The sequence below is a fragment of the Grampus griseus genome (genome assembly GCF_964374135.1).
Source record: "Grampus griseus genome assembly, chromosome: 1".
Classification (NCBI taxonomy): domain Eukaryota; kingdom Metazoa; phylum Chordata; class Mammalia; order Artiodactyla; family Delphinidae; genus Grampus; species Grampus griseus.
Genome location: NC_139017.1, coordinates 5,238,059 through 5,254,381, shown reverse-complemented (window position 1 = coordinate 5,254,381; position 16,323 = coordinate 5,238,059). Strand labels below are relative to the sequence as shown.

At 38.1% G+C, this 16,323-nt stretch overlaps 1 protein-coding gene across 1 annotated transcript in view; it reads left to right on the top strand.

Moving 5' to 3' along the window:
* CRB1 (crumbs cell polarity complex component 1) overlaps positions 1 to 16,323 on the top strand; it is a gene marked incomplete at its 5' end in the record, with an annotated part of 267,244 nt that overhangs the window by 50,444 nt on the left and 200,477 nt on the right. The window lies entirely within an intron of this gene.

Sequence of the window (16,323 nt, the reverse complement as noted above, 5' to 3'; positions counted from 1 at the left end):
ACCAGCTCACAAAAGCCAAGACATGTTAAAACATTCAGGAATTTTGCAAGCCCGTTATTAAACTGCTGGTGGCTTCAATGCGCAACAGTGGAAGTAATTGCATCACAGAAATTGGCAAACACTACAAATCAGGGTGGTATTTTTTTCTTTTTGAAAAAAATTAGTGCTAGATAACTGAGTGTCCATTTCATCTTTAAAACTTTTCCAAATTAAAAATGTTTACAGTTTCAACTGCTATTCCACTCCTGTGACTAATATCTGCAGAGGCAAAACTTGCTCCTATGTAACCTAGATTAAACTTTCTGTGGTCTTTTTGGTTCTTCACATAATTGTGCTGATAATTCCCAAATGAATGATTCTTTTCTCTGAATCCAAAATTCTTTGATCCTTAAAATAAGTCCTCTGTAGGCAAATTAGTGAGAGCAGAGTTCTAATGAGGCTGGGTTTATTGTTCAATCTCAGTATGGTTCTGTTTGCTTCGCACAGAGACCAAGTGTATACAACGAGTACTGGTCAGTCTGATCTGCTGGTCTCAAATTTGTCACGTTGAACAGAAGGAGAGAGAATGGAAATAGCTCTTAGCAAATCAAGCATCACTACTGGAAAAATCAGTTGTGAGTTGGCAGCAATAACTTTTTCATACAGGGAATTCATTATTTTGATTTCATATCTGTCTATAATTTTAGTGATCCTTCCTTTTAATATAAAGAACAAATATTTATATTCAGCATTAATTTTTAAATAAGTAGAGTCAAGACATTCAGATTTGGGCCCTGGCCCATCAGTAGTTAATTGCATATCCATGAATGCATCTTTTACGCTAATTTCTCACTTGTAGAATGAGGGGGGTAGATTATATAATTTCCAGGTTCCTGTGAGATCCACGTTTTTTGATTCCATGATTATTCTAAGTAATGGAATCATAGGCTTGGATAAGTAAAGAGTGTTTCTTTTTAAATTAATTTTTTTATTGGAGTATAGTTGATTTACAATGTTGTGTTAGTTTCTCCTATACAGCAAAGTGAGTAAGTTATACCATATACATATATACATCCACTCTTTTTCAGATTCTATTTCCATATAGGTCATTACAGAGTACTGAATAAGAGTTCCTTATGCTATACAGTAGGTTCTTATTAGTTATCTATTTTATATATAGTAGTGTATATATGTCAATCCCAATCTCCCAGTTTATCACCCCCTCCTTTTCCCCTTTGGTAACCATAAGTTTGTTTTCTATATCTGTGATTCAATTTCTGTTTTATAAATAGGTTTATTGGCACCATTTTTTAGATTCCACATAAAAGTGATATCGTATGATATTTGTCTTTCTCTGTTTGACTTACTTCACTCAGTATGACAATCTCGAAGGTCAATTCCTGTAGCTGCAAATGGCATCATTTTGTTCTTTTTTATGGCTGAGTAATATTCCACTGTATATATGCACCACATCTCCTTTATCCATTCCTCCATCAATGGACATTTAGGTTGCTTCCTTGACCTGGCTATTGTAAATAGTGCTGCAATGAACATTGGGGTGCATGTATCCTTTCGAATTATGGTTGCCTCCAGATATTTGCCCAGGAATGGGATTGCTGGATCATATGGTAGTTCTATTTTTATTAGTTTTTAAAGAAATCTCCATACTGTTCTCCACAGTGGCTGTACCAATTTACATTCCCACCAACAGTGTAGGAGGGTTCCCTTTTCTCCACACTCTCTCCAGCACTTATTGTTGTAGATCTTTTTAAAAATTATTTATTTATTTATTATTTTTGGCTGTGTTGGGTCTTCATTTCTGTGCGAGGGCTTTCTCTAGTTGTGGCAAGCGGGGGCCACTCTTCATCACGGTGCGTGGGCCTCTCACTATCGCGGCCTCTCTTGTTGTGGAGCACAGGCTCCAGACGTGCAGGCTCAGTAGTAGTGGCTCATGGGCCTAGTTGCTCCATGGCATGTGGGATCTTCCCAGACCAGGGCTCGAACCCGTGTCCCCTGCATTGGCAGGCAGATTCTCAACCACTGCGCCACCAGGGAAGCCCCTGTTGTAGATTTTTTGATAATGGCCATTCTGACCGGTGTGAAGTGATACCTCATTGTAGTTTTGATTTGCATTTCTCTAATAATTAGTGTTGTTGAGCATCTTTTAATGTACCTCTTGGCCATCTGTATGTCTTCTTTGAGAAATGTCTATTTAGATCTTCCACGCATGTTTTGATTGGGTTGTTTGGTTTTGTTTTTTTTTTTTTTATATTGAGCTGCATGAACTATTTGTATATTTTGGAGATTAATCCCTTATAAGTTGCTTTGTTTGCAAATATTTACTCCCATTCTGTGGGTTTTCTTTTCATTTTGTTGATGGTTTCCTTTGCTGTGCAAAAGCATTTAAGTTTAATGAGGCTCCATTTGTTTATTTTAGTTTTTATTTTCATTACTCTCAGAGATGGATGAAAAAAGATATTGCTGCAATTTATGTCAGAAATTGTTCTGCTGATGTTTTCCTCTAAGAGTTTTATAGTATCCCATCTTATATTTAGGTCTTTAATCCATTTTGAGTTTGTTTTTGTGTATGGTGTTAGAGAATGTTCTAATTTCATTCTTTTACATGTAGCTGTCCAGTTTTCCCAGCACCACTTATTGAAGAGACTGTCTTTTCCCCATTGTATATTCTTGCCTCCTTTGTCATAGATTAGTTGACTATTGGTGTGTGGGTTTATCTCTGGACTTTCTATCCTGTTCCATATCATTTTTCACAGAATTAGAACAAAAAATTTTATAATTTGTATGGAAACACAAAAGACCCTGAATAGCCAAGGCAATCTTGAGAAAGAAAAATAGCTGGAGGAATGAGGCTCCCTGACTTCAGACTATAGTACAAAGCTACAGTAATCCAAACAGTATGGTACTGGCACAAAAACAGGAATAAAGATGAAGAGTGTTTTTGTAATTCACCCTGTATGACGCAGCTTTCATTAGATTATGCTGCAACAATCAAACTCAACATCTTAGCAGTTTACAACAACAAAGGTTTATATTTTGTTCCCACTGCATATTGCGGGCAGGTTGACTGTAACTCTACTTCATGTATCTTCATCCGGAGACACAGGTTGAAGAGGTAATCCCTTTTTAGAACTGGTGTTTTCACAGCAGAGGGAAAGCGCATTGGTAGAACCATGTCATGGCTTCAGTGAGTATGTGACCTATGTCAGTCTGGCTCATATTTAATTCATCAAAGCAGGTTATGTGGCTAAGCCTGATGTCTTTGAACCAGGTATTTATTAAGGCAGAAAATATTTGAAACAAATAGTATGGTCTGCTTTACTTTTCCCTTGTTTCCAACTTCCAGAGGGCAATTTCTATACAAATTTATTTAAATAAACATTAAGGATGAATATTAAAAATGTACTGGCATTGACAAACATTTCAACAAATATTTATTAAGTAGTTAATATGAGCAAGGTAATGACTATAGAAAATACCATTGTTCTCCAGGCAAATTTACATTGTAGTGGGCTGGACAGATGTATAAAGGCTATTCACACATTGTTGTCAAAGAGAATAATCACGCTTTAAAGTATTGTCAGAGATCTGTGCATGTATCTAGGCATTCTTTTCCGATGTAGATAGAGAAAATTTAGTCCAAAAAATCAAACTAGTCTTGTGATATGAAGAAATGTTTTCTGAAAATAAATATAATCAAGCTTGCTTTGAAATCATTAACCCTACTAAAATTAATTATATTTTGAGGTTAAGTTCAACTCAGAATTTAGGCAATAGCATATCCGGTTTGTATATTATAAATTCCTAGTTACCTCCATCCTCATTTCATTTACTGATATCATTAGAAACTTGAAAGGAAAAACTGTTTCTCCCTCTATTCACCAGTCTTCTCACACCCAACACAGTCAACACTCTGGTCACCAACTGTGGGGTAGTTTTGCCCTCACCAAGCAATTCTCCAGTTCTCTGTGCACACCAACTGGGTGTCCTACATTTCAGCTAAATTCTGACGCTGTCTACCTGGGGCTAGCTCAGACCCCACAGGTTAAGGGCTCAGTCCCACTCCCATCTGCCCCACTTCAGACACCAATTGCAAGTCTAGGTTGTCACCTGTGCTTCTGACTCGCTGGCTATAAATCAGAGGTTCCCACAACCACTTCCTGAGGTTTGATAATTTGCTAGAGTGGCTAACAGAACTCAGTGCGAAAACAAGTTTACTTACTAGTTTACTGGTTTATTATAAAAGGATACAACTCTGGAACAGCCAGATGGAAGAGATGCCCAGGGTAAGGTGTGGAGGCAAGAGGGACGGACTCGGAGCTTCCACGCCCTCTCCAGGCGAGCCACCCTCCCAGCCCCTCCATGGGTTCATCAACCCAGAAGGTCTCCAAGTCCCCACAGTTGGGTGTTTTTATGGATGCTTCATTACATAGGCATGGTGATCAAATCATTGATCACAGGTGATTACCTCAACTTCCTGTCCCTGTCTCCTCCCCAGAGGTCAGAGGATGGGGACGAAAGTTCCAACCCTCTAATCCCTTGGTTGGTTGCCCTGGCAACTAGGTCCCATCAGGTGTTTATCTAGGGGTTTTCCAAAATCACCTCATTAACATAAACACTGGTGTGCTTGAAAGGGCTGTTGTGAGTGACAAGGCACTGCTTTCACCTTTATCACAGGAACTATCGATATTTCAGGAACCAAGGACAAAGACCAAATAATATAAAAATGATGCTCCCAGGGCTCTTAAGAAATTACAAGAATTTGAAGAGCTATGTGCCAGGAACCATGGATGAAAACTTAAAAAAAATATTTCTTATTATATCACAATGTCACACACCTCTGTGAGAGGCTGAGTAAGGAAAGAGAAGAGAAATAAAATACAAAGCTTTACATTTTAAGTATCAATGCCTGAGAATTGCATCAAACTCACTATTATAAGAAGCTATTATTAAAAGATAAACTGAGCCATATTAAAATTTTAAGAGTTTATCTGAGTAAAAATAGATTTGAATGCCAAATTGCACAGTCAGAATTTGGAAATACTGATTGCACTATTTATGAGACCTTCTAAATTTTGGTACACTGGACAGCTTAAAACTTTTGGTGCCCTGAATTATATAGCCTTTGGGTAGAAACAGCATCAGAGTCTGCCTCCAGACTTTGGGCTTGATGAAGAAAAACATTAATGCAAATATAATGGGCAATGAGAAATCAAAAAATATAATCAAAGGAGAGAGATGCAGTGGGAACCTCATCAATCCAGCCTGTGAATAGGTTCCACCTGTGAATAATGACCTATTGCTTAAACCATAAGAAATAAAGGTATTAAAGACTATGTATCACCAGTGCATGTGCTACAAGTATAATTTCAAATATCAACATACTGTATATTCTCAAAGGGAATTTGTTGTGAGACTGGTGAATTTCAAAGAGCCATGAACTTTGGGAATAAACTGACTTCCAAAAAATCTAAATATCATACTGACCATGTATGCTATTAAGCACATTTCTCTAAGGCTTTTTTTTCCCTCAATAGGTAATCATGAACACTGGAATTGTTTAGAGTGAAGATTGTCACAAAGATATATCTCATTAATTCTTAGGGTCAGTTGTGTGCCTACCATCAATATAATTGTTTATTTTTTAGGTGAAGGGTAGTTTTTATTATGTCCTTTTCCTGGGAAATATTTCACTGTTTATTGATCAAACCTGATGAATTCATATTTATGAAGGCAACATTTTCTTATGTAACTCTATTTTCTTTTGCTATTTTATGGAGTATATGTAACCATATTTTGCAAACTAAATTTGTCAGTGAGATTGTGTGTACAGCAATGGTTTACACAATTTAAAGTGTAAAATAAACACATGGGGGGTCATTTAAATAATGGATTTTTTGTATGGGTTCTAAATCCAGATGTTGTGATTCAGTTATTCCTGGTGGGACACAGGAATCAGGTTTTTTCTTTTCCTTAAAAACAAACCCCACATGACTGTGATGCATGTCTTTTACAGATTAGACTTTGAGACACTAATCCATAGTTTAACAAAGTAGGAGTTTGTAAATGATTGATTCTTAACGTGTGGTGAAAACTGGCATGAGGGAAGAAGCGGGGAGAGTAGGGGAGTAACAGGGGTAAGAAAAAGACGAGAAGCAGCCAAGGGCACAGTGCATTTGGGACCTATTAATAGAAAAAGGGAACGAGGGAGTGACGTGACATGAGGGGCTGTGGGCAGGGTGCACATGAGAAAAGGCTTTAAGTGCTGCAATGGACAGTGATTAGATAGTCACAGGTGCCCAAATGTTTTCACACCGTGGTCCAAAGAGAAAGGATAATATATGCACACCACACTTACCACGTAGTCAGGACTGTTGGCAGCAAGGGTGACCACCTGGTGGCCTGCGGCTCTGGCACCCCTGTAACCTACTCTGGGCACACGTTTGGGAAGTGCCAGGAAGGACATGGGAAGCCACTGAGGGACTTGAAACAGGAACACTGACATGGCCACAATGAGGAGGTTCTGGAGGGCAAGGCTGTTAGGTAGGAGACCTCGAATGAAATGATGGGGACCTGAACGGTGTGGTTATAGTAAGGAGGAAGAAACAAGGGTGGCTTAAAATATTTCGGGGGGAAATCAGCTTCATGTTTGATGAGAAATGAGAGAGAGAGAAAGGGAGTATTGTGAAGGATGACTTCCAGGCCTCCAGCATGCCCACCTTAAATAATGCTGTGATGTCATCGACTGAAATCATAAAGGCAAAGAAGAAAGTAGGATGCATACTTACACTTTTTTTTTTTTAATGCCTACAGCACCAGGTATTCCCAGACGGTCTCCCACCCAAGTACTAACCAGGCCCGACCCTGCTTAGCTTCCAATATCAGACGAGATCCCGCGCGTTCAGAGTAGTATGGCCATAGTTGCATACTTACACTTGAAACCTGTCTATTTTGAAACGTAATTGGGACATTCAGGTGAAGATGTCCATCAGGCAGTTAGAGACGCCCCTCCAAAGTTTAAGGGAGAAACTCAATTACGGATAAAGAGTCGAATCCTCACTTGCTAATTCAGTAACTACCATTGAGCCCACACTATGGACTATTTTCCATGACAGGAACAGGGCACACAAATATCTGAGATATTGAGATATTCACATTGTGTATCAAAAGCCTTAAATAAGAATGTTCATACCTAACAACCTAGAAACTCTTTGAGAAAAATAATTGAAAATTAGGGCAAAGATTAACATGCCAAGGTAGCCATAACATTTGCATATAGTGGGAAATTAGAAATAACTTTAATGAAATCAATCAAGCACATTTGTACTAAGAAAATGTTTGAAATATAAATTGTGTTGCTTTATGCTCTGGTATCTAGAGATGCTTTCAAAGACAAAATCCAGTAACCAAAATGAAATTAAAATAATTCAAATGTTTCCTGGGCTCTCTTAAGAAAAAAAAAAATATAGAATATAATACACAGAAAAACTGCAAAAAATACTTTCTCCATTTTTATGTTCTCAATATCTCTGACTACTTCCCAAAGTCCAGTCTCTCAGCCTCCCCAAAGCTCCTTTCTTTTGAAGTCCTCATAGGCCCCCCTTTCTTGCCTCTTGGAAATAAATCTCTACTCTCATAAAAATTCCCTGTCCTAGATTTTCAAGTTCCATTTCTCTCTTTTTCCATTATATTAATTTTGCATCACAAAAACCCAGGAACAAAGCTGGCGAGGATCAAATGTTTCATAGTGGTTAGGGGAGGGGTAGGGAGGATGAGCAAACAAAGCCAAATTTCCTCTAGTGAATAAGGAAAGAGGGAAAGAATGTCAACACTTATTCAGAAGTTAACTTTTGCCTCTCAAAAAATTGTAAGTGATAAAAAACCCATGCGGGATGTCAAATTGTATAGCATGTACAACACACAGTATGTGATGTAAAAAATGGGCAAAATTTTTAATCACCATAGAATAGTATTTGTACTAAAATAAATCTTATTTCAAAATAGTATAGGTATTCCAACAATTGTGGGCTTAAATTTTAAGTCACAGAGCTTCTGCTAACAGAAGGAGCTATATAGGGAAAAAAATACTAAGTAAATATTTGTTGTTTTTAAGATGCTAAAAATATATACTTATTAGAGAGAAATCAGTTTCAAAAATATGTAAGAAATGAGAAATAGTTTATTTCAATTGTAAGGTGAGTGACCTTGAACCATTTTACTTAAACTCTGCATTTTCCATCCTTGCAAAATGGAAATGGTGATTATGTCCAACTGCATTGTAGTATCGCGAGGACTGAATAAATTCATGGATGCGTGACATCCACTCTGCTCTACCAGTAGCTGAGGTCTTAACTTCAGATTGACAATCAAACTCAAAATTCACCATAGGCTTCAGCAAGCACCAGTTTTGGTTATCTTTAAGAAGGTTTGCAGAACAAGCATCATGGCACACAAAACAACTTGGCAGTAGTCCCATATTTCCTAGGTACAGCTCTCAATGTCCTGGCCATCCTGCTCACTGGGTGTGTGGCATCACCAGGGGCAAAGTTGACTAGACACAGCTTCAGCCCAGGGTAGCCATCGGCTCTGAGGTCCTTTCAGCTTTTATAATGAGTCCTGTGCCTATACCTTCTGTGGGTCACATCTCCCCGGGTTGATGTGAATAGCCCCGTGCTCCAGGACAGCTCCATTCCATTAGTTCCCAGTTACTCATAGACAGCCTTAACGATGATTACAAGTGCTTAGTCTGGGACATGGGATTCTCACTTATCTTGCATCTGATTTAGATGCAACTATTCCTCATTTGCTGCTGCAAGACTAAAGGTCGAATCTTCAGGCCTGCTTTACACAGACACATAGTAAGCACATAAAAATCTTACAATCATTGCATTTGTCTTTCAAAAATGGATAAATCAAGTGTTCATTATGATACTATAATTATTTTAAAAAGAGAACAAGGAAATCCACTGCTTGGTTGACATATCTTTTCTTCTTTGATGTTTTTTTTTAAATGATCATTGCTGAAATTAGATGTTCACCCTATGCTCTGTCACAATCCTTTCATTTCTAGTAAAATTTAAACCTACTCTGTCCTTGAAAGCAGTTTGTGTTGCAGGTCAATAATTATCATGTCATGTAACGATTCACTGTAGCGGGAGTGAGGGATTTTGACAAGTTGTGGTCTTGAGTGTAAGTGGCTGAAATAGGTCGGGAGTGAAGGCTACTGTAGTGTGAGATTGGTCGTTAACCTGTGAAGGATGATTCTGATCAACACTGAAGTCCCTCTGGCTGGGAAGTGACCTGGATGGTAGTTGGGATAATTGGTTGGAGGGAGTGGAAAGGCGAGGCTCCATGTGCTCCAAGGGCATGGCTTCTAAGAAGATTGTGCAAGGAAATGATGGCTAAACTACTTTGAATGATAAGTGACCATGGATTTGGGGGTCAGAGAGTAAAAAGAGAGAATTTGGAAAGAAATGGAGGAGTGGGGAGAGCTTGGTCAACTTGGCAGAGGCCACAGCTTCCGGAGAAAAATAGCCAGTGAAACGTTCCTCTCTGTGGGGTGTACAAAGGGTGAGGAATGAGAATGTCAGAATCTCAATTTTAACTCCTCTGTATTACCGCATTTTAAAGCCCCTCTGTCCCTCCAAACTTTCGGTAAGATTTTATTACCTTTCTAGCCTTGGGGAGTGGAATTGTGAATAATGGTAATAATGGTGGAACTGAGCTATGAACAGTATATTGTGACTCCCATTTGCCTCCCTGCTGAGGCCAAAGTGATGGGAACAAGGGTTTTTGAGAGATCACAGTCCAGAAGTTTTGAGAGGTGATGCTGACTCAGGAGGCAACCTCTTCCCATTTTCACCAGAGGACGAGCCTGCCAGGGAAACACACATGCTGATTAAATAGTGAAGAGAATTATCTACATAGAATTAAAGCTGTCTCAATAAATCTTACTTTTAAGGAATTACTAATTTATTTATTCTCTGAATTAGAAAAGAATCTATTTTTTATAAAGTTTTCCTGGCCTGTGTGAGTGTCTAGGACTTCTTAGCCAGCACAGTAAAGTCACAGTGTTTTTCTAGAATTAATCTTCAGTGTGATCACAGGTTCTCAGTACTGAAGGACCCCTGGGTGCCGTGGATGCCCTCTTAATGCACCACCCAGCCCTGTGATTTTATAAAGAAATCACTAACACAGGTATCATTTTTTGCATTATAATTTTATAAAAATTTTGTTTATATCTGTAATTTAAAGGAAAACCTTATGGTCATCAGACATAATGAATATTTGATTTGATTATTTAACTGAGTCATTTTGTCTCTGGTTCACGGGTAAAAGGAAAACTGTTTTGAATTCTATTAATTTTTTACTTCATTGAGTATTGGACATTTATGAATAAAAGTTCATAAAGATCAGAGAATTCTCAAATTAAACTTAGGTTGATAGATCCATTTATTGTATAATATTTATATGCTTTTGAAATTCCAAAAATTCACATTGTATCATATATTCAGAGGTCACAGGACAGGTAAAAAGAATTTCTGGAATATAGACTGAATAAATAGGAGTCAATTAAGAAAGAAATGTCCATCGACAGATGAATGGATAAAGAAGATGTGGCACATATATACAATGGAATATTACTCAGCCATAAAAAGAAATGAAATTGAGTTATTTGTAGTGAGGTGGATGGACCTAGAGACTGTCATGCAGAGTGAAGTAAGTCAGAAAGAGAAAAACAAATACCATATGCTAACACATATATATGGAATCTAAAAAAATAAATAAATGGTACTGATGAACCTAGTTGCGGGGCAGGAATAAAGAGGTAGACATAGAAAATGGACTTGATGACATGGGGTGGGAGGGCGAAGCTGGGGCAAACTGAGAGTAGTAGCATCGACATATATACACTATGGAATGTAAAATAGTTGTCTGGTGGGAAGCAGCAGTGTAGCACAGGGAAATTGGCTTGGTGCTTTGCGATGACCTAGAGGGGTGGGATAGGGAGGGTGGGAGGGAGGCTCAAGAGGGAGGGGATATGGGGGCAGGTGTATGCATATGGCTGATTCGCTTTGTTGTGCAACAGAAACTAACACAGTATTATGAAGCAATTATACTCCAATAAAGACCTATTAAAAAAAAAAAAAGAAAGAAAGGTAGAACTTGATGATAAAGAGACTGACTTTGGTAAACCCTAAGTTGGGAAGATATAATAAAGTTGGTCCTAGCCCTTTGAACAGTAGAGTAACTTTAACCTACTGTAACCAACCTGGTATCTTCTCCAAATCTCCTGATGCAATACCTGACGTTTCTCCTCATTGTTTGTTGCTTTTGCTAGTTCAAACTCTCCAGAAGGTTCATTTATGAAAAGACAATTCCACGTTAATTCATCAATCCATCAACATAGATTTACTTTCAGTTTCTTAACTTAGAGACTTGAAACAACAAGACCTAAAGTAGATCACCTGTGGAGAGCTTGGAAAAGATTGTAAGCATAAGAAACTGGTTATCGTGACCCCTATAGTGGGGACCCTGACTGACCCCAGTGCAGCATGGGGATACTGACTTCTCATTGTGAGAAAGACAGATGCTAAAGAAAGATGCTGGAGGCAGTAATAAGGCAAAATTCACTCATGCTTAATTTATCTAAGTCTTGTCTGAAAATTCTAATTTTCACTCTACTCGTGAAGGAAAAAAAATACAACTAATCAAATGATCCACCAGGAATTGCCTTCCTTCTTAGTTATACAAACTTGGGTAAAAACAAAAGAAGGGGATTAAGAGGTACAAACTTCCAGTTATAAAATAAATAAGCCATGGGGATGTAATGTACAGCAGAGGGAATATAGTCAATAATATTGTAATAACATTGTATGGTGATGGATGGTAACTAGGTTTATTATGGTAATCATTTCATAACGTATGAAAATATTGAATCGCTATGTTGTACAACTGAAACTAATATAAAATTCTAAATCAGTTAAACTTCAGTAAGAAAACCAAGTGCAAAAAAATAGAAATTTGTTACATTTAAAGATTATGTTGCATTTAAAGGTTATATTCTATTCTTAATTTTTTGAGGAATCTCCAAACTGTTCTTCATAGTGGCTGCACCAGTTTACATTCTCATCAACAGTGCAGTAGGGGTCCCTTTTCTCCACATGCTCTCCAGCACTTGTTATTTCTTACCCTTTTGACAATAGCCATTGTAATGGGCGTGAGGTGGTATCTCATTATGGTTTCAATTTGCATTTCCCTGATGATTAGTGATATTGAGCATCTTTTCACGTGTCTGTTGGCCACTGTATGTCTTCTTTGGAAAAGTGTCTATTTAGGTCCTCTGTTCATTTTTTAATTGGGTGGTTTGTTTTTCTGATGTTGAAATGGATGAGTTCTTTGTATATTTTTAGATATTAACCCCTTATCAGATATATTACCATATGAGCTAGCTATTCCACTTCTGGGTATTTACTTGAAGAATACAAAAGCACTAATTCAAAAAGGTATATGCACCCCTATGTTCACCACAGTATTATTTTCAATAGCCAAGGTATGGAAACAACCCAAGTGCCTAGTGATGGATGAATGGATAGAGAAGATGTGGTATATATACATATGATGGCATATTACTCAACTATAAAAAGAAATACAGTCTTGCCATTTGTGACAATGTGGATGGACCTTGATGGTATTATACTAAGTGAAATAAGTTAGATGGAGAAAGACAAATACCATATGATTTCATGCATTTGAGGAATAAATAAATAAATAAAACACATAGATACAGAGAAAAGAATAGTGGTTACCAGAGAGGAAGGGGACAGAGGGAGAGCAAAATGGGTAAAGGGGGTCAACTGTATGGCGATGGATGGAAACTAGACTTTTGTTGATGGGCACACTGTGGTGTATACAGAAGTCAAAATATTGTTGTTCACGTGAAACTTATATACTGTTATAAACCAACGTTATGTCAGTATAAATAAATAAATAAACATTTTTAAAAATTAAAAAAATAAATAACGGTCATATTCTGAAGGGCACTTCCACTTCTGAGCAAGATGGAATAACAGGGACTGGAATTACCCTCTTGTCTGAAGCAATTAAAAACTTGACAATATATATAAAATAATGGTTTTTAAGACATGGCTATCAGGTAATAAGGGACAGTCATCTCCAAGTAATGAGAAACAAACAAGAGAGCCCTAATTTCTTGAGCTTACGACCTTGAGAGAGTTTCCAGGAAACAGCATTGGGTGAGGGGACCCAAGCTGAGCCCAGCAAATCACTGAACTGAGGGGGCAAAGCTGAATGTTTGAGGAGACTCTGCCAGAAAGTATTCTCAGTATAAAGTTCTTGAGAGGAGATTGCTGCCCAGAGACAGAGGACCAGAGACATATGCAGAGGCTTCCTATTGCATATTCAGCTGAGTTCGGATCAGCTCATGCATGTGAGGAAACTACCCAAGACCCAGAAAAGAATATGACCTGAAATGATGGAAGATAATAGCACCCAGCACTCACAGAGGACGGAGAAGAGTACCTGTCCCCACCTGCCGGACTAGATAACCTCATGATTGATGGGACATTGGGTAAACAGAGGAACCTGCCTCAGTAGTGGTATAATTAGCTCTGGACTCCGCCTACTCTTGTCCTACTCAACAAATCTTAAAAGCAAACCTGAAAGGATTAAACTACTTCCAAATAACTGTATCACAGAACAAAGTTCAGGAATATATATAGGAGGAGAAAAATAACCAGTACCTAACAGGGGTAAAGTTCACAAATAAAAGAGGCATGCAAAGAAACAAGAAAGTAAGACCCAAATGAAGAGAAAAATCAATTGAAACTGATCATAAACTGACACAGATGTTAGAATTAGCAGATAAGGACATTAAAACAGTTACCACTGTATTCCAGATGTTCAAAAAGTTAAGTAGAAATGTGGACAGTATGAGAAAAGATTTAAGTCAAACTTAAAGAGATTAAAACAACAATGTATGAGATGAACAGTACCCTGGATGGGGTTAGTGTCAAATTAGACACTGAAGGAAAGATTAGTGACACAGAAATAGAAACTGTCCAAAATTAAACAGAGAGAAAGAGCATTTAAAAAGAAAGCAAAGCAAAACAAACAGAAAAACAGAGCATCAGTGAGCTGTTCTACAACTTCAAGAGGTCTAATATATGTATAATTTGAGTCCCTGCAGAAGGGGATGAGGAAGAAAAATACTCGAAGAAATAATGGCCAAAGTTCTCCATGGGCCAAACTTTTCTAGTGGATGAAAACTGTAAACCTACAGATCAAACAACAACCATCCCGCCCCAAAAAACAAAAAAAAAAACACCCAACAAACTCAAAATTCCCAAGCACAAGAAACATAAAGAAAGCTATACAAAGGCACATCATAATCTCTTTGCTCAAATAAGTGATAAAGAGAAAAATCTTAAAAGTAGACAGAGGAAAAAAAGACACGTCATACAGAGGAACAAAGACGAGACTGTCAGCAGATTCCCCCTGGGTGAATAGGTAACTAGTGAGGTACTGATGGCAGGTTGATTATATTTTACCACTTCTGAGGTGGAGGGGGCGGTGATTTACTCCCACTGACATGGACAATTATTCTGTTCTTGGGTTTTGTTCCTCCTACCCACCATATCTATCAAAGCAACACAGTCTCCATAGTCACCATCATGCTGTTCTATCCAAAATTGTATCCTTCTTTCCTCATTTCTATTCTATTTTGTATCGGGAATGTTGTTTAGGGTTAATATAGTTTAGATCATGGGTTACAAAAGGTCAGGATATAATTTTCACTGGATGAGGAGAGAAATGGCCATCAACCAGTATGGTAGGCAACCCTAAGATGGCCCACAGTGACCCCCCGGCAATATTCATCGTTGTGAAATCCTTTCTTCTTGAAGGGACTGAACCTGTCTCCTAAGGAATAAAACAACACAAAAACAATGGATGTCACTTTTGAGATTAGATTACAAAGAACTGTGGCTTCTACCTTGGGTGCTTTCTCCCTTTCTCTTGCCTGCTTGCTCTCAGGGAAGCCAGCTGTCATACTGTGAGCTCTTCTGTGGAGGGGATCACATGGCAGAGAATTGAGGCCCCAGGATAAAAGCCAGTGAGGAACTGAGGCCCCAGGATAAAAGCCAGTGAGGAACTGAGGCCCTCAATCCAATAGCATGCAAGGGACTAAACTCTGACAAAACCACACAAGTGAGTTTGGAAATGGATCCTCCCCTCATTAAGCGTTCAGATGAGACTGCAGCCCCAACCTAATGAAGGACCTTGGGTCAGAGGTTTCCAGCTAAGCTTTGCCTAGAGTCCTGACACAAAGAAACTGTAAATTAAAAGATGTTTGTTGTTTTGGAGGTGATTTGTTATGCAAAAAAGGATAACCACTATACTCATAGATCCTGGAATTGGAGGATGCTGTGAATGACGAGAATATGAGGAGAGAGCATTCTGGTGTTTTCTTTTATAGAAGGAATAACTTCATTCTGTTAGGTGGGAGTATATTGTTTTTTATTTTATTTTTTGAAGTTTAGGCATGGAACAGTGATGCGTGTTGATGGCCAATAGGCATGCATATTATTACATGAGTTTTGCTGAACAACAGTATTTGAAAACCCTTTTTCTATGTAGGCAATTTCCCACTTTATAAGTTATCTCTTCCCAAGATAAGAGTCAGACTGCTTGGTGGCTAGAACACAAGGCAGGAAATCTAGACTCTGCCAATCAGACATAATATATGCATGAAACTTGGATTTGGAAGTGAACAGATGAAATGGCAGCTCTGTCCAATGGAATTGGTGTAACATATTCAGGCAAGCATGATGTGATGATGATGGAGCTGTTTGTTTTTTCTTCAAACGTAAGTGGGCGGAATTCTGGCATCCAATACTGAAAGTTACCAAGACGAAGAGAAAATGGAGTTTCCCTTAAAGCATTCCTTGTGGGATGGCTGCACACTTCAGAGCCAAGACCTCTGACTTTCAAGAGAGGCCCCAGGCTACCCAATATTCTTTAATAAAATTCTTTTCTGCTTAAAGTAGTCAGAGAAGACTCTGTGGTAGGCAGCTAAAATCCTTTTCCTGGTACATTATAACTTATGGAATGGTCCATTATTTTCCCACTGACTTGTCATTATACCTCTGTATATACGCATGGTTCTAAATGAAGGCTGTCTCTTAAGTTCCACTCTTCTGTTATCTACCCCTGTACTACTACCATATCATATTAATTCTTAGAAAGTTTGGTATGCTTTACCTATCTGTTTCTGAAATTACTGAGCTAAAAATCTTTCACATGGTT